Source organism: Phaethon aethereus (genome assembly GCF_964289735.1).
Source record: "Phaethon aethereus genome assembly, chromosome: 4".
NCBI lineage: Eukaryota > Metazoa > Chordata > Aves > Phaethontiformes > Phaethontidae > Phaethon > Phaethon aethereus.
Window position 1 is genome coordinate 24,648,315 of NC_138578.1, and position 27,424 is coordinate 24,675,738.

The window sequence follows — 27,424 nt, forward strand, 5'->3', positions numbered from 1 at the left end:
CTTGGGTCAGCTGCGATTTTCCTCAAAACACAGTGCATGAATTTCAAATATATGCAAAGATATAAGGCTCCAGTTCCTTCTCAAAACACCATGAATCATTGTACTACAGTTTCAGAACAAAACCACAGGATTATTATACCTAAGAGCAAAAAAAACACCACATCCACCCAGAAAGAAACTAATTACAACATGACAAATAATATAATATCCTAACACGCTTTGAGCACTAGAAATAGAAAATAAGCACACAAGGAGCAGAAGAATCTGGCGATATCTATGATTGTTCCTTGAGTCTTATACATCATTTCCCTAAAACAGGGTTTTGAGGAAAGAAAGATTAGTAGAGCACACTAAACACACAAAAAGGGGTAAAACTAAGGATATTTCAAGCCCGTGTTTTCTGAACACACTTTATAGTTGTATTGCTAGCACTGAAGTAATGCAAACAATTTCCACACTAACCTAGAACAAGCATGTTTTTATGCATGACAAAAACACTGTTTTCATTACTGTCAGCAATATTGCCAGAAAGTAGGTGTCCTACCTAAACTGAGTGATAGCTGTAACATTCCTATAAGGCTGTACTCATATATGCTTTAGTTCACTACCATAGTGAACCAAATCCAGCCACGGGTAATCAAACTAAAATGCTTCAACATGTAAAACAGCTTTCTTGCTTTATTTTTAGGTAGTGAGTTTCTTTTGTTTTGTAAAAGCTCCTTTACAAAATCTTCTTAACTCCCACCATATCACCCACTATTTCTCACTCTTACATTTTCTCCCTGCAATCCTTAAATCCCAACCAAAAATACTTAACAGGGTCAAAAAGGTAGACTTCCACCGGTTTCTGAATTAGCCACCCCTTGTCCTAAAAATTCCTCCTCAAAACTTCTGCCGTTTGGCTTGCAACCATGGTTCAGTGCCCACACTCTCCCCTTCTCCCCTCCTCTTTTTGCCCTTTATTCTGCACAGAAACACTCAAACACCCTAAGAAAAAGCAAAAGCATGTTGCTGGAATTAGACTAACAGTGGTTTATAAGGATGAGTGAATTAGACAACTAAAGCAAGGAAGACTCAATAGATCAGCTTTTGCTTTCACACATAGTAAGGCAAGTTCAGAGCAAGTGGCTGAGGTGATTGCTGATGGCCAGCTACACAACCACCATCCACTTCCAACACACCAACTCCAAATTACTTTTACCATGAAGACATCAAGTATCTACTTGAAGGAAAAGGTTGAGTAGGGTGTCAGACGGCCCTTCCTTTCCAAGGAGGGTCTCTGCCCTGCAATCCCACAAAAAACAAAAATCCAAAAGCACATCATCTTCTTGGGAGGCTTCACCATCCAAAAAAAGGGGCTGACCAGGGACAGAGCAGCCAACAGCAGAGCCATCAAGAAGAAAAGCCTCCAATGGCATCAAAGACCAAAACTGTTAAATCCTTAATTCACAGATGCACTGAGGTATCTTGGGTGACAGCTCTCGGGGCCTCAGGAAGTCCTCAGAGAAACACAGGCCCTGGGGCTGTGAAGGTGGGAAAATGGGAAACAGCAACCATCATTCCCCACTGTTTGCAGGATCCATTTAACACAATTATCAGCTCCTTCTTTTCAGCAAAATCATGAAAGACAGCACAGGGCTGCTCCAAATTAATCCGCAGCAGTGGAGGAGCAGCTAGGAAAGCCTGTGGCACAGAAGCGGCCAGAAGCATCTGCTGGTTAGTCATGCTGAAACCCACAAGCACCATGGTCCCCAATGCCACAAGCACGGTTCTTCATCACCTCACGGCCCTTCTGCACATCAGTGAGCACTGCACACTTGCTGTTCTCCTTCTTCCCAGCAGAATGCTTCAGCAAAACCTGATGGGTTCCTCTCCCTCTCAGAAGGATAATCTACTGCAGGGGATCTCTCCAGGTCACATCGCAACCAGTCTCAAAACAGTCTAAGACTGATTTGGGTAGCCTCCAAGACTTCTGGGGCATCCAGCTCCCTTTGTAGTGAAAGATGCAAAGAATTTAGGCATTTGAAACACACTCTACACAGTACACTGAGTCAAGAGATGAAGGTCATCAAAGTCACAAATTTTTTCAACTGGTATTCTTGCTTTAATCAAGACAAGTGTTTCTTTGTCATAAGAAATTCCCATTTTAAAGTGTCTTTACCCAGACATTTTCTGACCATACTCTACTGCTGGATAATTTTCACTACCTAAAAGGCTTTTGGACATGTACAAACAGATTGTTTTGGCAGCAAGTGGGGATGCAGCAGTGTAAAAGCCTTTGCTTCATATTTATTCCATATTTTCACCTTTGCCAGTTCAGTACTGGATCCAGCTTGCATCAGTTTCTTCACGATTTCAAGTAGGTTGTGAGCCTATTTAAACTTAAGAAACATCATTCTCACAATATCAAGGGTACAGGCACCTTAACATTCGTGTTCAGGAAAACATGAAAGGCCAAAACTACCTTGGGTACAATTTTTGAGAGAACTTTACAAACAGCTCTCAAAGGAAAGACTCTGATGTGGGACAGCGTTTCAAGATGATGAGGTGCCTGCAGTTCCCCATCAGCTGTAGTGCACCATCATGCAAGTGGTGCAGGAAGAGACTGTGCTGCAGACATCTTGAACAGTCTGCATCTCCAGGGTTTGCCATAGGTGAGCTTTGAGAAGGGGGATCACCGACCACCTCCATCCCAGCATAAAGTCTTAAAGCTGAACTTTTTAAAAAGGGAGGAGAGAAAGTGCTCAAACATTTACAGAACAGAGCTCAAGGAGGAGCTACAGTTACAAAGAAAAACTACCAGCTATGTCCAGATTTGCAACTGCTGCAAAGAAAGGCCATGCAAGATTGTTATAATTTGCACATACCCATCACTCCCCACAACAATGAAATATTCATCACTATCATTCATAGGAAACAGAAAAATACTTCTAAAGCAAGGCTAAACCACTTAAGGCATATATGACATATGCCACGTATGATACAAATAGGTACACTGACTGCTTGGCAGATTAAAACCAGCAGTGAAATATATGAAGTGTAACTTAATGTGTAAATAATAGTACTACAAGTCAGCTTTCATGAGCAGCTTCTAACCTGGACTGAGTTTGGAGTTTCATGTAGACACCATTAGTGACTGGGTAGCTAATAAACATGAATCAAAAAAGCTAAAATCCTCCTTCTAGGCCCGACACTACACAAGCATTAAGCCTGTGCTCAACATGGAGATGGACACCCCCATTTAGAAAGTTTCTGTTGCTCCCCATTGTTTTTAAAGCTGAAGATTTGCGCCTGCACTTTGTCCATTTGATACTGTCAGTAAGACGAAGAGAAAAAACCACCATCCTCAAGGTTGTCTATAACTTCTAAGTATTCACTTCACCTACACTGGCCTTGCAATGCCACATTTCTGCTTTAGTTTCTCCTTCATGGCAAGCTGCCTAGCCCTGGTGAAAAAATCTGCTATTTTCATGAGGCAGCACTAGCTGACAAAATAATTGACTCCTGGGAGCTGCACAGATACAAACACCCCTAATGTATTATTAGGTATGATGTCACCTGTGAGGCACAATTTAATGACTATTTATCATGTATGCAACACCTTATTTGGAAACACGTTGTATAATTTTTCATCTTAAGCCTACTGGACAAGATAAGAACTTGCCAAGTGTATTGATCTTAAATGATTTACTACACCATGGATAATATCTTAATTTGCTGGGAAAGAAAAGCGACAGTATGGCAACACTGGGGAATAACGTTTGGTTTTCTCCAATGGAGAATTCATATAGCCTAGGTAAAAAGCAGTACATATTCCCAAAACTCACCTCTATTATTTCAAGTCCTCTCAGAGACTATTACTGATGCAGACAGCAAGGTTGATCTTCAGATGTGTACAGTTGTTCACCCCTCTGATGAAAAAGACATTAGATGCAAAGCACTGAAATGTTAAAGCTAAATGGATTTTATTATACTAATCTCATCTCACCTCGGAGCTAATTCAAGCCAGAAAACCTAACCCAGTTATTCCTTGGAGCAAGCCCCTCAGCTGGAGCATTGAGCAATCAGTATCAGCTGCAGAAGGTCTGTTTATGTTTTCCTGCCACTCTTGCCAGGTCTCTTACTTTCATCACATTTGGTATTTTACATTAAACGACCCACTAGAATCACAACCTCCATCCTTCTTTTTCTAATTAGGTTTGCAGACTTCACATTTGCCAAGCAAAGCTTGAAAATGGAAACTAAAGGCTCAAAATCTGTGAGGCAAATCAAAGAATTCAACAAATAAGTAGGATTTAAAATTCATTATTTTCAAGCAAACTGCATAACTTCTGCCTGCATACATCTGCAGTACTGTGATACTGATAACTGCAAGAAGCAAAAACACGTAGCCGATACTCTACCCATTTCCTCACCTCTCCCTCTTTTCCCATATTCCCGTAAGTATTTATGTATGTCCACCATATGGTAATTACATCTGGTCACTCTTGGCTTGAGACAAACTGGGACCTATCAGTTGGAAACGAATACCAACCCCCTAAAACCATCCCATTTAATAAATTGCATTCTGTGAAATGACCAACATGAAAAGATTAGGTGAGAGAAAACCTCACAGGTTGCTAAATCCCAAGGCTTCCTCCACATTTTTTCTAAAAAACAAAGCAGAAGTCTGAAACTTACTCTTTTCCAAGATGAGCTGTCATGGTTTAGCCACGTTATATTAACAAGTCTACGCTCATGTCTCGAGTCCCATTTCTCCCCAAGCTTGGGTGTTGCCAAGACATCTCCCTTTCTGGCTGCTTGGCCCATACACCAGCCCTGCCCCAGCCACCCGCTACATCCACCGGCCTGCAGGGAGAGCTGGGAAAACCTACCAAACTCCATGTTTGCTGACCACTTTTGACAAATACTGCTTTCTAATAATTTATTGGTTCTGTTCTACTAAGCACCACACATATTTTTAGGGATGCAAACATCTTCCCCTCCCACCAACATCCCTTCCACCATAAAAAAGATAAAGCCGAAGGACGGGTTAACATGAAAACTGTGACCTATCTGCAACTCGGTCTCATAACATTTTCAGCATGAATTCTTTATGTCCCCAGTTAACAGGGTAGAAGCTTTCTTCAGTTCATTACTTTCCATGAAAACAAAGGAAAAAGAAAATTACTTTTAGAAAAAGACCAGAAAATTCCGATCCATCGAAGCCTGTGGAGAAGATAAACTAAAAGATGTTTTTAAGTAATTACACATTACACCTAGTTACCTCCTGGTTTTCAACACTCATACATCACTCTTGATTCTCCCATGTTATATCTTATTTCACCTCCAGCAAGATCCCTCAGTAGTGTATTATTCAAAGCAGTATCATGACTGTTGTTTTCAATGTACTAGCTGCATCTGGTTGTTTTTGCAGAGTCTTATTTCTGCACAGACACGCAGCCATAATGGATAGCAGCATCTCCCAGGGGAGTTTTCCAAGCCCTATTAACAAATCAGATAACCTCCTCTTCCCTTTCCAGAAACTTACCAAGAAATGAGGAGAACAGTTTCTATTTCAAGGCTCTTTTACCAATTTTATTACCATAAAGAGTGAAAAGTTTTCCGTATTTCTTTCATGGTGAACATCTGCCGATGACGTGAAAGAACTGATTAAAGAGAAAGTAATGCACATTATGTCTGATTTATCTCTGAAAGGGCTGGCCTCAAAGACTGACCAGTTATCAGAGGAAGGAAGACACTCAGGAGGTAAAAAGTTTCTTAGCCTCTCTCAAGCAACATGATAATATTTCCTGAAGCTAAGGCACCAACAAAAATAGCTTCTTCCAAAATTACACTGATTTTTCCAAAGGTACAAATGGATATTTCTCAACTCCAGATAAGCAGGACAAACATCACAAACCACCTCTACGGAAAAAGGTTTAACCAACTCTGTGGCAGCCCAAAAAAAAAAAAGCAAGCAGCAGTTTAGGGCTCATCCCGCTATGCGGATCCTCCCCAGTGTCTTCTCCAGTCCCGCTCACCCAGCTGGTAACAGGAGCCCAGGTGCCGGGTCCTGCCGCTCCACCACCCCTCCCAGCCGCCCGGGATGCTGCTGGGGGCAGGAAGGGTGTTACATCTCCCTTCCTCCTGCACACACTGCCACGTCAGAGCAAAACTGCCTGTCCGTGTGTGTGGGGAAGGGGAAAGGGGAAAGGGGAAAGGGGAGAGGGGAGAGGGGAGAGGGGAGGAGAGGAGATGCTTGCAAGTGACCCTAGGGACAATGCAAACCGGCATCCCAGGGCAGAAGGCAACCTACATCCGAGCACACTGCCCCTTCCCGACGTGGATACCACAGAAAAGCTTCCCCGCTGGTGGGCTTGGAAGAGCATGGGAAGAGCTGCGGGGTGTAGGAGGGGGCTTCTCCAACACCTGGGAGCGGCGAGGAGGAAGAGGGAGAAGGATGGTGGAAGCACCAAGAGAGGAGCGAGGGGGTTTGCAGGGAATAGCAGGGCCCAGTATAGGTACCAGAGGGTGAGTGGGAGGGAATGAGAGCAGATATGTACTTGATAATTATAGCTGCATTTAGAGCAGCTCCAGTGAAATGCCGTGGCATATGCAACGGCAGAGAGAAGCGCCAGACGCGCCGAGGAAGCTGGGTTTCGCTCCACCTCAGATCTCGCAGACAGGAGCAGGAGGCGGACGCAGGAAGCCAAGGGAAGCGGTGAAAACGAGGAATCCTATTTTTGTACCTCAGGAGGAGCTGTGGATAACTCACTTTGACATGCACTCGGCACTGAGCTCCTCACCCACCATCTGGGGAAGGAGCTGCATGGTCTCCACTCTTCTACCACCATCCCCAGCAGCAGAAACCCTCCCTGCAGCACCGTCCGTCTCTCTGCGGCTCAGCATCCAGCAGCACCACAGCACTCGGCAGCCACTCTTCCCTCGGCTTCTCTTTCTTCCCGGACCAGCTTTCACGCTGGAGGCCACCAGGCCCAGCAGAAAACGTGCCGGTTGAGAGAGGCCAAGCGCCACAAGGCAACAGATAATTTATCACAGCTACACAGTGGCACTGCCAGGAGAACGCGCACCCCGACTTCTGTAGTCTCTATATTTCGATTATTAAAAGGGCCAATTAGCACATAAATTGAGCTGTGAATACTGAAAGGGATTTGAAAACAGTAATAATTAAAGAGCAGGACAGCTCACGAGCTGCCCCTCGCCTTCCCCGGCCTGCTTGCCAGGCTGCTCACATATGGGTGGAAGAAAAGCAGCGGTGCTCATTAACTGCGCCGTGGTACCCAGGAGCATCCGTGCCCCACCAGCCCCGTGCTTGCAAACACGCAGGCTCCTTGCACGTGCTGAGACAGTATTTATTTGGACTTCTCTATCCTCACAGAGCATCGAGTCCACAAGAAACCTTCTCCCCTCCACCCCTCCGTCCCCCCCAAATGCCTGGGAACGCTGATCCACAGGTATTCCCTCATGCCAGCTTGACGGTGGGACACCAAGCCCCAAGAAGGGAAGGTATGACTCAGCTAGGGAGAGGAAAAGTGCCAAAGCTCAGCACCCCACCTGCCTTACCCTATATCAGCCGCCACTTGATGAGGAGTATCTGATGGCAAATGAAGTTCTTAGGCCTTAAGCTGCTCCCCAAGGAAGCCGTCAGCATTTTTTATTTACAGACTGATGAAAATCCCCGGGGAAAACAATGCCGACTCCTGCGTGGAACATGGGAAGTGTATATCTTTTTAATCACCACAGCACCGATTCATCTTTGAGGCTGGTACAGTTTCCGCTCTTTGTTGCTCTGAAGCGACTGCAGTGATTCAGCTCCCCTGTGAATACCACTGCCTCTCAGCCACAATATTTACTATTTAGGATGGCTAAATACACTCACTGACATGCAGGCAGATCCATCCTGACCCCCAGGGCAAGGTCTTCTCAGCTCTCCCACAAAAGGAAGATAAGCGTGGAAGGGAGTTCATCAGGACTCACTTTGCACCAGTATAAATGGTGACAGGTCCACAGAAGTTGAATGAACATAAGCTTAATGAAGAAGCAACCAAGATTTCTATAAGAAGGAATGCTGATCCAGCATGTTTCATATATATAAATTAGAACACGACTCAAGCAATGCTCTGCCTTCCTGTCCGAGCAGCTGTGTGGTGCTTAATTGCTGGCTGGGGCTAAACCATGACAGTTCCTCATCTGAAACATACCGATTTGATGATTTGTTATGAAAAGTATGTTTACCTAACCAAAAAAAAAAAAAAAAAAAGAGGGGAAACAAAATGCCACAGGAAAAAAGACTGCCGCTTATTTAGCAATAAACAAATGTAATCACGAAAACAATGGCATATTTCTACTCCATTTAGCACTGCGTGAAACCTCAATGCGCCAGGCTGATGCAGCTGCAAAGCTCCATCTCCCAGTACCTTGCAGCCAAGCAAGATCAAGTAGTGGCACTGATACACCTCTGTTTACAAGATCAAAAAGGAAGGCACAGTCTGTTACACAGACAGGTCCCCCCAAAAAATGGGCCAAATCCTCACCTTAAATGACATAACACTCAAACCTGCAAACTCTTTCGGACAGGCTCTGGGCATCTAGAGCATCACAGAAGGCTTTTCTGTGGTCCTCTACAAAAAAAATATAGGGCAATTAATACTCTCTCTATAGACTCTGCCACTTCAGTTTCCTGGTCACCTCTGATGTTAACTTTTAACAATAAAAGTGAGAGTCTATCAGCAGGCAGTAAACAGCTTTGAAATTAGTGTGAGCCAAGTTCGCTTGAAGAGAGGTACATGTTTGAAAGACAATTACAGAGGAGCCCAGCAGATTTATATCAGCTGGTTTAGCATTAAATCTCTCTGGAGCATGTAAAAACATTAAATTGAGACCTTATTAAAAAACCCAGCATTTTTATTTCACCAGATTAATGACACTTACATTACTAAATTCAATCTGTAGTTTCAAACACCACCACCAACACAGCTCACTCTAAGTGTGAAAAACTAGTCATCATTTGGGGGAAAATTTCTGGAGGCACACCAGCAAGCTTGATAAATTCAAGGAACTCATCCGCACATGGGAATTCTAGCACGTATATTTTATTATTCCCTTGCCTTTCTGTGTACAATGAAATATCCTGATAGCATTATGTTATAAAAGAGTTCAGCTGAAGGGACTGAAAGCTCACAGCAGGCTTCACTTCCACGCAGCAGTTAATCATAGTTTATTGGAAACTTCGCACTTGTATGTTTTGGCTTGCTAATCTTTTGATTGCAGAAGCTGCAAGTCTGAGGGGTTTTGTCTAACAGTAGATTGCCAGTTTTGCATGAAGACAGTAAGAGCTTTTGCTTTCATTTTCACTTGGGAGGAAGAGATCTAGTCCTGTTGCCACAGGATGCAAAACAGAGGCATATTGCTTTGTAAGGCACTGATCCGCTTTCACTCTCTTTTCAAGAGATAATTAAATATGTAGAAACATCCACAGTGGCATGCTATTCTAAAGCAAACGTTGGAACACGCATTTAGAATCCGGCACTTCAGCAGAAAAGGCTGCAAATCATCCTTTTTAGTAAGTCAGTACAGAGCAAAATATTTAATCCAGCCATTTCTAGAAGCAAAGATACAGATAGCTTAATAATACCATGCGCTTTGTAGTGGAATTTCTATAACATGTTAAGTATCTCCTATTTCCCCAATAGCTTAAGACATAAGAAGTGAACTACTCATACATCAGTGATGCTCTCCCGTCTCTAGCTTTCCTAATCTAGTTGAGAATATCCTGTAGACTGTAAGAACATGCAATACAAAACTTAGTAAAGTGTTTGACTGAGCTACAGTTGAAATCCTGGCCTAGGTATATGGAAAAAACCCCCACAAATAAACCCTCAATTGTAAACTACAAGTCACATCACTGAAACTGTTGCCAGGACAGCGAGTCACTTAAGATAATCTAAAATATAGTAGGTACATGCCTACACTTACTAATGAGAGGTAGTAACAGTCACTGTATCTGCATGGACATGTGGTTGGGCAAGTAGAGTACAAAATTGGGAAGCCTAATTTTCCACTGAATGATACATGATTTTGGCAATTCCTTTCTTTGCTTTCCTTCCTCATCACCAAAATAAGGATAATGACATCACCTGTGCACAACAGGTATTTGATCCTGTGACAAAAGCCCTGGAAATTCCAGCCCAAAAAGGCAAGTATACAAGAAGCATAACAGACTGAACGCTCAGCCCTTTTTTTCTTCATCAATTGCAAAACTCCCATGGCTTTGGAAGGGCCATGTTAGCCACGTGTTAACGCTACTAACATTATGTTGTTACTATTTCAAAGCCCAGAAAATCATACATTTCCTTTATTGGCTTTTACAAAACATGAACAAACTATTAAAGTAGCACCTGATTATTTTTCTCCAATAAATGAAGATTCAAAATATTTTTAAACATGGTGATTTTTAAGGCATCTAGGAGACTTTAATCTCCTGCTGCCACTGGGGGCAGGGAGCAGAAATCAAAGCAGAGTCCAAAATCTAACACTGAATTGAAAAAAAAAAAAAAAAAAGATAAACCTAAGTTTATGGGGTCATTTTCAGGAAACCACAGGTCAGTCCCATCTAGTGGCAGCACCACATCCTTCTTTAATAAGCAGACATAAAACATTTCTGGGATAAAAGTACCAAGAAAAGATACCACACTCCCCACGACGCCTGCCAAACGTCAGGTCAGTGGCCTGCCTGGTGTGCCGTGCCCCAAGCCCGGCTCTCTCCCCAGCACCTGCTCAGTGGGACAGACCTCCCCTTCCTCAGGTAGGGACATCAGGTATATGCACTGTTTGTACTTCTAAGCACATCTGAAACAAATTCTCAAGTTGCTGGTTATATCCATGTGGCCATGGCAAAAATGATGGGCTTTTTTCCCCCCCCTATGCACACCCTCCGATTTCATGGCTCTTTCTCCGCTCACGATGCCGGCCAGTTGTGGTGTTTAAGCTTTTTCTTCCCTTCGGCCTCAACAGACCTATAGACCAACTACTTCAAAAATCAAAGCATAACAGAAATATAACTTTCCTCTGCAAAAACAATGGCTTTTGTCATATTCTGGTACAGACTGAACACCACACTACTTTTTCCAAGTAGTGCTTCATATCATGCAAACCTAAGGAAAGGGAGGAGAGGGAGCGAAGCTCTTCTATTATTTATCAGCCACACCGTCTCCTCTTTGCCCCCACAAGCTATTTCAGAGATCTATGGACACAGCATCTGCAGAAGATTTTCTCTCATTAACACTTTCAACCACACTGATCTACAATACAACACTAAATATACACACCACTGATTGCTGTGATTTTTTTTGTGTGTGTGCGCGCCCAGGAACGTTTAAAAAAAAATTAAATTCCTTTGCCTTTATGTCATAAAAGCGTGCAACAAAGTAGCAGAGAAGCACTGTGCATTTCTGAAGCTCATAAGTTATTGATGAGACTCTTAAAGACTTAGCTGACAAAGCCATTCCACTTTCGGTGATTTACATCTTATTTTAGGTACAATTTACTTATTATTCTGCTGCCTATAATCAATGTTTAAGCAAATATTGTGTATACCCTTCTGAAGCAATCCAAATTACTCTACAAATGCAGTTTCATGCAAGAGCAGAGGTCTCCTGAAAGGCATCCCAGCTACTTGTTTTAAAGCGGTGGGTAGCAATCAGAGGAAAAGAGTAACACTCATCATCCCCTCTCCACCCACCCGTGACTGCTCATTTGTTTATATCACAACAGCATCTAAATCAAGGGCCAGAGACATTTGCCAGTTGTTTGACAGATAGGTGTGATTTGGGCATTTATCCACCCGCCTGTTCTTGCTGAGAAGCTCTTTCCAAACTGCCCCAGAACGCCCCAGACACACCTGGGTACTCGCCTTCGAAGCAGGCGCCCGTTTTCTACGACCCGACACAAACCCAAGACCGCGCCCTGCATCAGACCGCAAGAACCCTGCCCTTGAGATCCCCCCGTCCCAGCCAGGAGGAGGCAGGCAGCGGTCACCTCCGCAGCGTGCCCGGCTCCTCCGAAAGGGAAACGCGGGAGGGGAAAACAATGCGCGTACGAAACGAGAGGGGTAGAAGGGAAGTGAGTCAGGGTTGCTGGAAAACATTGCCTTGCCGATTTGAACACAAAGGAATCCGGAGTATTCCTCGCCGTCACGTCAGCGGGGCTGGCATGGCGCAGTGGACCTGCTGCTGCAGGCCATTTAAGGTAAAACTCTGCCATATTTACCCTCCAGCCGTGTCAGCGCAAGTTACTCCCCCCTCGCGTCGCTTCATGAGGCGAGCCCAGCCCCGCAAGGAGGCTACACCGTCTTACGCTAGAAAGCGAGTGCATGCTGAAATCCTTGTCAGGAGAGCAAGGGAGATGGGAGGCACTGCTAATGGTCTTGACGCAAGGGTGGCAGAAGCAGGAGGCCTGAGCCTCCCGACTGTCAAAACTGGTTCATGGGACCTTCAGTGAGTCACGCAGCCTGCGTGTCTGTTTTCCCTCCTAATACCTACCTATGCACTTAATACACGCAGGCACAGCTGGCAGCAGGCTGGAAAACTCCTCCAGAAGGCAGACAGAGTAAAATGTCAGAGCTGGAAAGCAGCAGTGAAAGACCTACCAAAGATCCGTCGGATTAATATTATTCTTTAAGTAGACACTGTGGCAGGGAGGGATCACTGCAGCTCACCCTGTTTTCCAGGTGCTGCTCCGGAAGCTACAGGCACCTGCAGCACCGTAATCTCGGGATATGGGACTGATTCACCCTCCTGAAGGCTGGACAAGGAAGGCAGTGGGATGTCAGGGGTGAAAGGACCCTGCCTTTAGGGAAAGGAAAGATCAGATGAACCACAGCACCGTGTACCTCCTCCTCCTCCGTGACTCTTCTCTAGTATACTCATTACCGGCTGAGGACAAGGTAGTGCTGGTTTCTTGAACTGAGAAGCAAAGGCCAAACCCTATGCACCACAAACAGGCTTTGCCAAGTGAAAGCCACCACTCGCTAGACCTTGTACAAACCAGTCAGACAGCGATTCCCCTGCCCATAGCTGCAGCCCGCGTGGGACCCCGGAGCAGGGCAGGGACCCTGGCTCTGGGAGGTAGCCAAGGGCACCTCATTCTGCCTGTCTGAAAAGGACCTGGGGGTGCTGGTTGACAGCTGGCTGAATATGAGCCGGCAGTGTGCCCAGGTGGCCAAGAAGGCCAACAGCGTCCTGGCCTGTATCAGAAACAGTGTGGCCAGCAGGAGTAGGGAGGTGATTGTGCCCCTGTACTCGGCACTGGTGAGGCCGCACCTTGAATACTGTGTTCAGTTTTGGGCCCCTCACTACAATAAGGAAGTTGAGGTGCTCGAGCGTGTCCAGAGAAGGGCAGCGAAGCTGGTGAGGGGTCTGGAGCACAAGTCTTATGAGGAGCGGCTGAGGGAACTGGGGTTGTTCAGTCTGGAGAAGAGGAGGCTGAGGGGAGACCTTATCGCTCTCTACAACTACCTGAAAGGGGGTTGTGGTGAGGTGAGTGTTGGTCTCTTCTCCCAAGTAACTAGCGATAGGACAAGAGGAAATGGCCTCGAGTTGCGGCAGGGGAGGTTTAGATTGGATGTTAGGAAAAATGTCTTTACGGAGAGAGTGGTCAAGCATTGGAATAGGCTGCCCAGGGAGCTGGTGGAGTCACCACAACTGGAAGTGTTTAAAAGTCATATAGACGTGGCACTTCAGAACATGATTTATTGGGCATGTTGGTGTTGGGTTGACAGTTGGAGTTGATGATCTTAGAGGTCTTTTCCAACCTTAATGATTCTCTGATATTTAGGCCCTGTGCACGAAGGAGCCCTGCTAGAAAGAGCCTTCCCCAGCTGCAGCCCCTGGTGCGGGAATGGCAATGCTTGAGATCTGTGCTGCGACACTCCAAGTAGCCACAGTGCCAAGGCAGCAACACAACTTCAGCACTTGACGCCCACAGTGAAATTCGGCTAATGATTATCATTGAAAACACTACTGATGTAAAACACAGCACTACTGATGTCACTAGTGCTATGCCCAGTTTGGGTCAGACTGAAGATGGGAGTTAATAAAATCATCTTGTATCTCCCATGGTACTGGAGATCTACGCCCAAGCAAGCCAGGAGTTAAACATTAAAATTATAGTTCTTTTCACACCTGTGATTTCCTGGAAATGTTTTCCATCAGCATCAGAGTGCCCACATAATTTATATATCACAAATATGATTTGGCAGGATTAAATATGAAAATAATATATCAATGATTTGTTATTGGAAGGGAAACCATTTGCAGCACACAACAGCCCAATAGAAGAAAAGCCTGATTGCTTTGATGAATAATGCATATTGCCTATGGTACTAATTAACCTTGTACTCCAGTAAGATACTATGGAACAATAAGGCTAATCTGAATGTGGCCCGACACTTTTCCCAATGGCATCTGGAAATCAGTCTTTGGAACATGTAAAATTTGAATTTGTTAAACCAGAAGCCTTTGCTCAATAAACTTTCAGAAAGAATATTTTTGTTTCACTGTATCCATAGCCCATGCTGTTTGCGTGCACGTACATAATGAAAAACACAGAAGGAGACTCCACAACCAGACATGGTCTAGCTTGGCTTTCCACCGGCCCTCCACCCATCTGCCGGCAGCGCACAGGCAGTGACAACACGTCTCCGACTAAATCCTACAATGCCCTCGAAGACTCAATGTGTCCTGTGGACATAACTGCAGCACGACTGTTGTGCAGCCTTGGTTTCTCCCCGATCGGAGTGGCATAACGCTTACAACAAGCTCCCTGAAAATGAACACTGAAACTTTAAACTAATGCTTTTATGCCTCCAACCTAAAACCAAATGCCTCCACGTGAAAACACTGACTGGGCTGGTCTTGTTTTTCTTGTAAAACACTCATTTTCCTGTTAGCCCAAAGAACACATGGTATTAGAGCAAACACACATGCCACATTAGAAGCACTGTGTTCTTAGTCGTGTACACAGCACGCACAAAGCGCAGCAAACTACTTGCGCGTACAGGCATAACCGAAGACACAGACAGCATCATGCACAGGCATCTCGATAAACACCTTATGTAAGGGCACACATTCAACTGTAAGTTTACACAGTCAGGGGATCAAGTTTTCAGATAAAGCTGGCCAGCTGCTTTATATGCCAAGGTCTGATCTATTACAGTCTTATCTGGGGCACGGGTGGGCGGGAGGAAAAAAGCAAACTTTTTGGCTCTCTCCAAGCACCCTTCTGCCCTAGGAACTGCTGGGAGGCCACCAAACCAAACAGAACCTTACAATATTTTGGAAGGGCAGGGCCTGGCACAGGGGGCACTGCCCCCCCATCTACCAGTGCACTTAACACACTACATTTCAGAGCCAGTGTGTGACTTGCCGCTTTCACCATCAGGATGATGCAGCTCTTGTCAATGCCATTAGCCACGCTCAGAGCTCAGTCAATAAGAGACGCATACAACCATTTCACTTGTCCCCAGGCACCAGATTTCCAGTTGGCAGCCATCCCACACACCAGAGAGTGAAAACCCCGTGTAGCACACCAGCAAAAAAGCATCAGGAGATGTCTGACCTGGCTGCTGAGTACTGGGTTACCGACGCGTCCAGGAGGCGAGAGCCCAAAGACATCAACGATGAGGACGCCAAGTGCAGAGCAAGAGTCAGCTGAGCGCACAGCACCACAGGAGCAGCTTAGGGAAGGCTTCCTATGATGCACCAAGTCCTGCAAGCAGGCTTGAAGGGCTGACATGCCATTTTAAAACGTAGTAAGAGCGAGGAGTAAATGAAAAATTCTTCCCTACTCTTTTCAATGGAGCACAGTGCAGAAACATGTGGATGAACTTTAGCCTGTGTCCCCCTGCACAAGACGAGAAAAAGACAACCACAAAGAGCCAGAAACTCTCTGACATTTGGGAGGTTTGGAGGGGATCAGGATCAGATAATTCCTGAGAAACAGGTCTGATCTGAGTACACATTCATTATTATGCACTAAATTTCTATCCTATAGGCCGTGTTCTGCTGGCAGTCAGTGCAACACTTAATAAAGATCCAGGCCAGGAAATCATTTAGTTGATAAGAATATGCTATAAAGGATTATCATCTCCCTCCCACTAAAATCAATGATAAAATCCTCACTGACTACAGAAAGCACAAGATCAGACGGCAACTCACTTCTGCCAGGAAACCTGCACCCAGTTGTATTACTCTGGCAGCACTACCCTGCAGCAAGGGCTTCCAGTGCTATTTCTGCCAGGCTTGCCAGCACAGGCACCGACAGCACGGTTTCTTTCTCTCTCTGGTACTAGTTAGACTCTCAATCTGGACCAAAATGCTTTTGCATATAAATGATCGATTGAGTCTCTCGAGCATAAGCTTGCTTCTGCACCTGCCTGCGTGGGCCTGCGCCGCTCTGACCTGAGCCGTGTCTGTAGGCATTACCCCCGCCTAAATTCCCCACTGCCAGCTTTGTCGCAGGATGCTACTGCTGTCACAACACAAGAGCAGGTCGTAGCCGCTGTGACACTTCATTTGTCTGGGCAGCAGCATGCCTGGAAGGACAACTGCCCTGTTTTAGTGGAAGTATGCAAGACAATCAAGACCAGCTAAGCAAACTACTTTTGACATATTAAGTCATGCTTGAACTGTAAGAGCAAAGAAAAATAATGCAAAAGCTCTTCTAAAAAAAAAATTAAAAAAGGCTTTACAAATAAATAAATAATACAGGCTAGCCTTGTGCATGGGAAGGGGAGAAAAGCTTTTATCTCAGCCTGACTGAGGACTTTGGGTAGGCAGAGAGAGAAAGATTATTTTGCAAGACAGACACCTGCCTTATTCTGCAGAGATTTGTAGCTATTTCCATGCATTTCACTTCTAGAATGAGTCGTTTGCCAATCACCTGCTCTGGCACTGAAAGAGCATCAAATGCACGAGCAAAAAGCAGCCACAAAAACAGGTAGGACAGGAAGAGTGAAATCCCATCATCTGTACGCTTACACCTTACCAGCACACTCACATACATGCAAAAGCCCTAAGCAACATCTGACTTGGTACTGGAGGATCCCACAACTGGTTTTGCCACAGTACTCTGTAAGCCTTTTTCTAAGGTTTTACTTACTTTATTGTAAGCCTTTAGCCATTTTTACCTCAGATTCCCTCTGCAGACACTTTGCTCTAGAGGTTTCTTCCTGGAGAGATAATACTCAATCTGCTGCAAGTCAACCATTGCAATGCAGGAAATCGCACCAGCACAGGGTCACAGGGAATCTGTGGACCTTGGCAATCAACCATGGCACATCCCCATCATCCTGAACCCTTTCCTCCCTGCTGTGGCTTTCTTCCAGTAATTAACATGCCCAATTGCCTTGGATTTATACTAATAAAATACTGGCTCCTGTCCCAAGATCCCATCACCGCTGGCACTTCTTGGACCCGCACAGAGCCCCCACAGTAAAGGAAGTCCACGGTCCTGGCTCTGTCACTGCCTGGGTTGCAAAGCAGCTCAGAGCTGGGAAGCTGCAACCCGCAGGCTGCTTCCGCCGAAAACCAAATTAGCACATTCCCCACGCTCGTAGGAAGCAGCTTTTCCTTTGGCTCTGCAGTAATTAAAAAGCTTCCTTTCCAGGCAGCTTTCGAAGGCAGCACTGTGACCCCTGTCACCACTGCAGTGGGATGACAGACTGTCTGACTCCGTGTAAGACCTCTAGTGCATTATTTGGGGAATTAGTACCGTAGCAGAGCGACCCTTACGACCACACAGGAGGCAGCCATTTCACTCAGTGGATGGTAACCGTGACTCCAGGGTTCAATCAAGATCATGCTGCCTCCCTAGGCAGGCTCGCTTTATTCAAGTAATACTAGTCACACATGGGCAAAGGGGCTGGAGAGCTTGCTGGGGCAGGGGATGCTTTTCTATCTATATGCAGAGGGTCTGGCATTCAATAACACTGGGGCTTTGGCAGCGATTTGGGCAGAGATGGAGTCCTCGGCACAGCTTCCACACTAAGCAGAGACTCCAGTTGACGTGAGAGTCCTGCCGAGAAAAAGCACTTCCAGGCCAAACATTTTTTTGAAGGAAAGCATCTAATTGAGGTACAAAAGCAAGTCTTTTGCAAAGACAACTTCTGTTCAAATTCCATCTCTAGAGGAATGGTAAGTTTGTTGTTACTTCCCAATGAATCCACCTGGAGATGAATGATCTTACAAGGGTTTTAGGTTAGTCTAAGATCATGAAAAGAGCACATAGGATCAAGTACAGCACTGACACCCAAAGCCCCGGTTCAGGCTCTAGCCTCTGCCTGGCACTGAACAAAACAGCCTCTGACCCAAGGCTGTCATTTGTTAGATGAGGAATAGTGATTCTGACCTTCCTAAAGTAGATCCTTCAAGATCCAAGAGAGAAAAGCCCTTTGATGACCTGGAAATGTTTTTAATAGTCTGTTTTAATGATTTTTTTTCTCCCACTGAAACAGTCCCATCTGAAGTGCCAGTGAAACTACTCAGAAGCCACTCAAAGCCTACTTCGACTAGGTTTTGAGGACTTGACTCAGGCTACACCACCAAGAATGGGTCACGCCCCAAGCCAGCACTGCCTCCTGTGCCACGCTGGCCAGGCAAACCCACCATGGGAGCTGAGCCCACCAACACTGCCACCACAGTGGGTTGTGCAAGGATGCCAGACTTAAGATGCAGATGAAGATTCTCTGCTGATGTGTATCCTCTCCTACCCACCCTGCTTCCAGAAGCATAATCCTCAGGTGGCACGGGCAGGCATGCAGGTAGGGACAGCCTTGTTTCATCCCCCTGCCAGTGGATTTGTCCTGATAATGCCACTGAGCTGTAGCTCTTAGATCTTGGATTTTTTTTTTGTTTTTCTTTTTGGAGAGGGGAAGAAGGCCAGAATATCTTTGGCCTTCACTTGATTGACTGTCATTTACAGTGAGAAGAAAGTTGTCATCTTAAATCCCAATTCTTCAAACTTCAGCTGTTTTTTTTAAAGGACATATCTTTATAAAGATAAGACAGGTATAAGAAAGTAATAGACAATGCTAGGCTTGTGGATGTCCCCTTTTTTTTTTTCTTTAATCTATTTGGGGTATATGGTTTGGGGCTTATATAACACCTAGCCTCACTCTTTGGAGTTCATTCCAGTATTTACAACCTCATAGCCACCCTGAGGGAAACCAAAAATGGAAGTACATCAGTACCATGCTCAATGCGACCTTAACTATGTGTTATTCGTAGATACCATCGTGTCTGTACTAGATTCAACTTCTACAGTGATAGAAAATGAGCAAACTTCCAGCAAAATAAATGGGCATCTCTGTTTACACGAAGAGCAGATTCACCTCTTCCTGCAGACATCTGCGTTGCACTCTGCTCTTATTGCAGTCTACTGAACACTTACCTCATATGGGATACAACTTTATCCAGTTAAAGAAATGAAATAAAAAGTAAGCTGCAAATCTGTACAGACAAGGCACAATTGTAGCCTTCTGTGGAGCCTGGACTTCAACCTCAATGTTAACCCAAAGCAAGTCAAAATGGTCAAGATGTAAAACATGCAGAGAGAAAAGTTTATTATTGAAATGTCAACACATCATTAACGACTGCTAAGTATTTCTAAGTGAGAAACACAAAACTGAAAACCCAAATTATGAACAAAACGCAATAGTACAACTTCATTTTAATACCCCATATAAATTAGGAGGAATGAGGGTTCTGACAAACAAGCTCTGGCAGACCCTTGGCAGTTCAAGAGGTTGCAGCCACCCTTCCACTAAAGATCACCATCCAGGGATAATGGCCATGTCTTATTTGCCCCCAGGCCAGGGCATCAAGACATGCCCTCCATTGGTCACAGCAGCTCATGGGCAGACTATCGAGTTCTGCAGAGCCAGCAGCAGCTTCCACCAACAGGACAGACTGGGTGGCTGGGGACAGCCATACCTTAACCTGCTTAGTGGATGACAGAAAGGCTGTGGATGTTGTCTACCTGGACTTTAGTAAAGCCTTTGACACAGCATTCTCCCAAAGAAGCTGGCAGCTCATGGCTTAGACAGGTTTACTCTTTGCTGGGTAAAAAATTGGCTGGACGTCCAAGCTCAGAGAGTTGCGGTGAATGGAGTTGAATCCAGCTGGCAGCCAGTCACAAGCGGTGCTCCCCAGGGCTCGGTTCTGGGGCTGGTCTTGTTCAATAGCTTTGTCAATGATCTGGATGAGGGGATTGAGTGCTCCCTCAGTAAGTTTGCAGATGACACCAAGCTGGGTGGGAGTGTTGATCTGCTGGAGGGTAGGAGGGCTCTGCAGAGGGGTCTGGACAGGCTGGATCGATGGGCCGAGGTCAACTGTATGAGGTTTAACAAGGCCAAGTGCCGGGTCCTGCACTTCCATCACAACAACCCCATGCAACGCTACAGGCTTGGGGAGGAGTGGCTGGAAAGCTGCCCGGCAGAAAGGGACCTGGGGGTGCTGGTTGACAGCTGGCTGAACATGAGCCAGCAGTGTGCCCAGGTGGCCAAGGCGGCCAACAGCATCCTGGCCTGTATCAGAACTAGTGTGGCCAGCAGGAGTAGGGAAGTGATTGTGCCCCTGTACTCGGCACTGGTGAGGCCACACCTTGAATACTGTGTTCAGTTTTGGGTCCCTCACTACAAGAAGGATGCTGAGTTGCTGGAGCGTGTCCAGAGAAGGGCAATGAAGCTGGTGAGGGGTCTGGAGCGCAAGTCTTATGAGGAGCAGCTGAGGGAACTGGGGTGGTTTAGTCTGGAGAAGAGGAGGCTGAGGGGAGACCTTATCACTCTCTACAACTACCTGAAAGGGGGTTGTGGTGAGGTGAGTGTTGGTCTCTTCTCCCAAGTAACTACTGACAAGAAGAAAGGAAATGGCCTCGAGTTGCACCAGGGGAGATTTAGATTGGGTATTAGGAAAAATTTCTTTGGTGAAAGAGTGGTCAGGCATTGGAACAGGCTGCCCAGGGAGGTGGTGGAGTCGCCATCACTGGAAGTATTCAAAAAACTTGTGAATGTGGCGCTTTGGGACATGATTTAGGGGGCATGGTGGTGCTGGGTTGACAGTTGGACTTGATGATCTTAGAGGTCTTTTCCAACCTTAATGATGCTATGATTAAATCAAGGCAATTAAGTTCACTGCATTGCCAACCAGCATTCATGTACTTTATCCTTAGTATTTCTCCAGCATCCTCAGTTGTTTTTAAAAAAACACAATTAATAAGCAAGCTGTTTCTAAGCAATTCAAAGTCAAAGGTGGCAATCAAATGAACCTAATGGCACCACGGCTAACATTCCATTACTCTTGCAACATCCCTCCCATCCCGTAACTTAAGAAATTCCCTAAGGTCCCAATTGATACCTTATATTCAAGAATGCTAAAACCAAAGAAAGTCATTATTCAGTTAAATATCAATTATCTAGGACCAGATTAAAAAGCATACCCTCAGATCTGCCCCAAAATGGCTAAGCAACAAACATGACCTTCACAGTTCACACTTTCGGAGCCATTTCCAAGCCTTATTTTATTTGCACTGCTCAAGCTACAACTTGTGGAGCGAATAAGGTACTCCTTAACTGTCCTGGAAGGCGACTGCACAGCAGCCACACTGCAAAGAACAGTAAGGTTACATTGGTCAAAGTAACGTCCTAAAAGCATCACTGCAGAATGAGGAAAGCTCTTCAGAGTCATCGGGGTTACAAGCATACAAGGTAGTGCAGAAGGTGACAACTCATTAGCAAAGCACAATATATTGCGCAAACATAGATACCGTGCCTCCTGTAATGAAGGCAAATACACATGCAAAATAAAACAAAAAAGAAAGTAATATTTAATCAATCCTGCTGCAACACAGTTTTGATCTGTAGAAAACATTTCCCTGCTCTTGTTAATTATTTCAGCTGCAGAACAAAACACCTAAATATATACATGCACGTACCTTTCTACAGAATAAAACCCATTCCCCCTCCAGTGACAACCGCCTTTTGCTGAAATGCAGCATTCAGGTGATTTCCTTTAAATTTGAAAAAGATAACAACACTGTGTGGCCAAAAATTCAGCTATTCTGACACTGGTTGGTTTTGTGCCTAATTAAAATTAACTAGGCACTTCAGCTCATAATTATATAAACATCTACTACACTATACTCCCAGCCAATTTGGTTTTAATGGAAAAAATGCACAAGAAGTATGAATGATGGGCAGAGAACTCCCTGAAGAACTCTATTTCCAAATTCAGTATTCTCCATATACCAAATATTTCCATCTGTGTTTTTCTTGCCATGCAATCACCTCCCAGTAGAACAACTAAAAAAGAGGGTTGTTTGTTTTTTGGGTTTTTTTTTTTTATCCCTGGACTTTGCTTGCTTTCCACTCTACCACAAGGGTAAAAGCATGCTTGCCTTATTCACCCCAGTCCCAGCTGGGAAGTCTCCCACAAGACAGACAGGATTTAGCAGTACACTGTCTTTCTAGCATCCATAACAACAAGTTTAGAGTGAGAATTTAGCCAACCTGAGGCGGAGAGTCACGCAGTAAGTTGTGGAGGGAGTTGAAGAAAAGTTGCCCCCTTCCTGCACCTACATCAGATGCAAAACCAGAAACACTGACTGCTTCAGAGCAAGAGCCCAAGCTCCAAAATAAGGTTACCTGTGCAGCACCACGTTTCCATTTCCTAGAAATAAGGGGACGGGGAAGGCAATAGCTGTGCTGCAGCACTGCGTCACCTGAGGAAAGCACACACAGTGAATTTGTTAAAAATAGTTTGTTTTTTTTTATTGTGGTATCAGCTATGTGTTTCATTCACAAGTCAGGCCTCTGGGATAGCTGCTGTGCAGACACAGAAACACGATAGTCATCAAGTACAGCTCTGCCATCGCTGCCTTTGCAAGCCCTCAGTTGCCTCCCAACCCTCCACAGACAGTGCCTTCTGGTACCACTAGCCAAGGGTCACTACCGCTGCCTGCCTCCTGCACAGCTGCAAATACACAATTGCCTCCGAATATCCTTCCAATAGCTGATCAACGGGGGGGCAATCACCGCTCTGGGAAAATGCCTTCAAATGTCTGCGCTGATTGCACCGCTCAGAGGAAGATGAGTAACAGCTCTGCTTCGCCCACAATCAGCCAGCAGCAAAATCACCCGAAAACTCATTCTGCAGGTAAACTTCTAATCTGCGTAAGCTAGCTACCTATGTCATTTGGTTTTAATTGTACCCAGAATAAAAGACCATCAAACAGGAGGTTTTTCTGCAGCCTTTGTTTTCTGTAAGAAGTTCTCATTTCTCTCGGCAAGAGCTCAGCTGAATCGCAACACAAGTAATGAACAATCAGCAAACATAAATATTGTTTTGTAAATGCATTGAGGTATGTTCAGCAAAGTTGATTAAGGGAAGAATAATCAAACAAACATCAATATTTAAGACAGCAGAAGGGCTTGAACACTCTAGAGTTTTTTTTTTTTTTTTTTAAAATAGCCAAGTATTTCCTCTGGCAGCAATTCCTTTATAAAACCAGAAAACTATACTCCAAACTATCCTTCCTCCAGCCCTCGGTTTCAAAGTTCTTCCTCCAGGGGTAAAGAAAAGATTTCACTGAGTTTTCTTCCATTATTTTGTCCACCTCTAACATCTGTAATCTTGTCCATACCTCGTAGCTGGCTAAAACCAGGTGTACTCCTTTTGATATCTCTTCAAGTAGCAGCATGCGCCCATTCTTGGAAAGGAGAGCCTTGCGACCTCCTGAGCTCATTACTCGCCTTTTCAGCTTGGCTTTCATTCAGTCAAGTTTTCTTTTTTTTTTCCCCCCCCTCAAATATTTAATTAATTTGTGATTCACTCTTAAAGCGGCTGAAAAAATATCAGGCTCTGCAGATCAATTACATCCACAGTTACCACTCCAAAGCCCCCCAGCCAGTAATATTTGGGTCTTGTTAGCTTAATATGTCAACATCCCCTCCCTTCCAGTAGCATGGGCTCCAGGGCCTTTGAAAGCATAAAAATGTGCACTTCTTGCTTCTCATTGAGAACATATTAGGCTGAAGGTGAGGATGAATACAAAGAGAAGTGCCAGAAGGTGCCCTATTCACAGCAACTTTATTCATTTCCTACACAAGCCCCAATGGTGAGCCCTACTGTATATGGTAAGCAACTAAAATTGAAGTTACAATAAAACTCACCTATACCAGTGCAGGAAGAAGGAAAGCATAGACTGGGGCAGATAAGAAATTTTTTGGCCAAACCCCTTAAACGAGTAAAGACTGAGACTTCAGTGGCACTACATCAAGTTTTACAGCATTTTAGGATCTGTCCCTCAACTTTTGTTCAGTACTGCCTGCTAAGGAGGAGATCACCACTAGGAGACTTGAATTTGGCCAAACAGACTTGAAACTGGGCATTTTCCAGCTAGTGAAAATGCTCAGGAACATTTCCTCAAGGACCCGTTCAGACAGCATCAGCTGAACCGAGACAAAGCCAATAACCATTGGTCCTTTAGTGGCACCAAATCACCGCTCCGGAAACCAGTGTAGAAATTCACAGAGCAACTGCTTTCATCTCTCCTATTAACTAGTACAGCAATTTATTCTTGTGAATAATGAACCTTAACATCGGTCCTTTATAAACATGTCCCAAAACAGTCACAATTTACCTCTAGCTGTCCCATAGCAATTGCTGATAAATGGGCCATGTTGCCAAAGAAGGTGTAAAAATACAAGTAGTTTGGTTTCTTTACAGTAACTACTACCTAGCTGCCTATATTAACTGAGAGCAAGAGCACATTATATTAAGGAGATTAGACCATGTCACATTTACAATCTCAGTGTCCCCAGCGAGATAAATTGCTCAGCTGTTACTGTCACTGCCTTCTTCAAACAGGAACCCTGCTGACAAGATGATGAATTCAGAACATCGTTGCCAATTAATGATTTGTAGGCAGAAGGGATTTCAATAGTTCCCATATGTTTGTGAGGGTGACTGGGATTTACACCACCTCTAATAAGAGAGTATAGTCTGCTCTGTCCAGACATGACACTAGAGCTTGGAAAATGTCATCTTTGCAGGAGAAATTTTAATAAACAAAGTCAGGCTCTTCTGGATTGAAAATGTTTCCCAAAGCATGGTCACTAATAGCCTACTTATGCCCAAGTGAAAGCAAGCAGGGAGACTGCTTGCAAGATGCACCTAAGTGATTTACAAACTAAAGGTCAGAAGTTATTTAGGTGTTTGTCAAAGCTACACTGCAGAGTGCCAAGACCATCATTATGTCAGCCAAGAGCATGGACTGCATTTCCTAAACACCAGTCAGGCTGTGGGCGGAAGGAAAAAAAAAAGGCATCTAGAAGTACACAGGACCTTCTGTGGTGTTACTTACTCTGCTTATGGGCTGCAAAGTTAAACTTTACTGTCCTAGGAAAAAAAAAAAAAAAAAAAAATCGTTCTTGTGAATATAACAATATCCAAACCCAGAAAGCATTTTACTCACACAAGGTATCAGCATGAACTCCATACACGCTGAACGCAGACCTCCTGCATGGCCCAAGACTGAATGTCTCCTATCGATTGAGCATCTCTGAGCCAACCAACAGGAAACGCTTGGCACGATGACCTGGGTTAAACACAGGACATCCAAATGGGGCCCTCAAACAGACTTTGCCATAGGCACTGAGATCCCCATGTCCCATTGATTTGGAGATGGAATTTAGGGCTTTCCTACCAACAGAGAATTATGAGCTTTAACAGCTCTAGAGCAATTAAAGTGATAAACTCCCGCTGATGGTGTAGGCTGTAGGTGAAGTATGAGTAGTTTTTGTGGGTATGCCTGATGACAGAAAGGCAAGGGTATCTCACCACAAAGCATCTTTCCACCTCCGAGCTATGATCACAGTCCTACCCAACACAGTCATAAATTGTGGGGCCAGACGCTGTCCTCTCAGTCAAGCAAGAAAAATAAATTTTAAAAAAACCCTCACACCCCAAAACGTGTGTCGAGGCAGAACCTCAAATCACTACAGTCTTATGAAAGCACACCCAAGATTGCTATCTCAACACTACCAGAAATCCACCGCTCTACAGGCACAGTAGGCTCTTCAAAGATAGTCTCAGGTTTCTAGTTTAAACCAGTACAGATTTTTGGTTCAGGTTTTTTTGATTTTGTTTTTTGTTTTTTGTTTCTGAGATCTTCAAGAGTGCTTTGAGATATCCCATGCTGCTCATGCAGCGTGAGAGGGCAGGATTTGAAAGGTGACTAATGGAGGAACCCCTTTCCTCCAAAAATTCTTACAGGAGGCTGAAGTCAGTGTCTAGATCTAGACATACCACCCAACCAGTGCATGGTATTTTAGGACACAGTATTTTTAGATCAGCAAGGATCTGCTTCATTGTGGCTATCTGACCCACATCCCTCAGCTATGACAGTCTATAGACTCTCAGCTTGGGCTAATGTTTATCTTAGCTCCCCTTGTGCAGTATCAAACATCAAGTCTGACTCTTCTTCCCCGCCTCCATGAAAGAAGTATTTTTATTGGCACAGAAAAAACAAAGCCAAGTCAGATTTGCTCTGTTTACTACATTTGCAAAAAAGGAAGCTATCCTGGTCAAAAAGCACGTTCCACATGCTGTTTACTAGAGGTTTCTCCAAAAACAGACATAGCTACATTTTCTCTCCAAGACAACTCTTGAAAAGACTTGAACTATGTAATCTTCAGGGGCACAATGTGTGACCAAGGACTAAAGGATCAAGGCCACAGTTTGCTTTGGATATGCACTGATTTATCCTTTGTACCAACACTACAAACATCAATAACAAGCATCTGGAGTGAAGAGAAAATGCAACACCAACATCAGCTGGAGCAGAATCCCACTGCCTTCCCCACAGGTTATTTATTACTAAGTGGCTGCAAGTACAAGGCAATTAAGATGGGATTGATGACCAACATATAATAATTTTGCAAAAAGCAAACAACATTGAAATCTTTTTTCTTTCCCTTTCTCTTTTATGTCCAAATAGGTTTTTAAGCTACCTGTTACATATTTACAACAGAAGGGCAATTTTATAAACAAGCATGTAATACAGCAAACCATAAAATAAGATTATACACTCTTAAGAGTATGTTGCACTTCTTTTGAAGTATTCTTTTTTAGGTCTTGAGCTTCAGATACCCTAGACCTCTTGCACAAGGCCCTTGATGATTCAGGAGACCTATGCTGACCAGCAACTCAGGAACCTCAGCCAGCTACTTACGTGAAAACTTCAGCACACATGGAAGTATTTTTATCAGTGGGACTTTAGGTTTAACTCTGAACAGCTGAGCAGCTTTGTATTAAACTATTTATCAGAGAAGAAAATCAATCAACTCACACCACATTAAATTCCCACA

At 44.5% G+C, this 27,424-nt stretch overlaps 1 protein-coding gene across 4 annotated transcripts in view; it reads right to left on the reverse strand.

Annotated features, from left to right (window-relative positions):
* EPHA5 (EPH receptor A5) overlaps window positions 1-27,424 on the reverse strand; it is a gene marked incomplete at its 5' end in the record, with an annotated part of 202,357 nt that overhangs the window by 129,304 nt on the left and 45,629 nt on the right. The gene's annotated exons all lie outside the window — the stretch shown is intronic.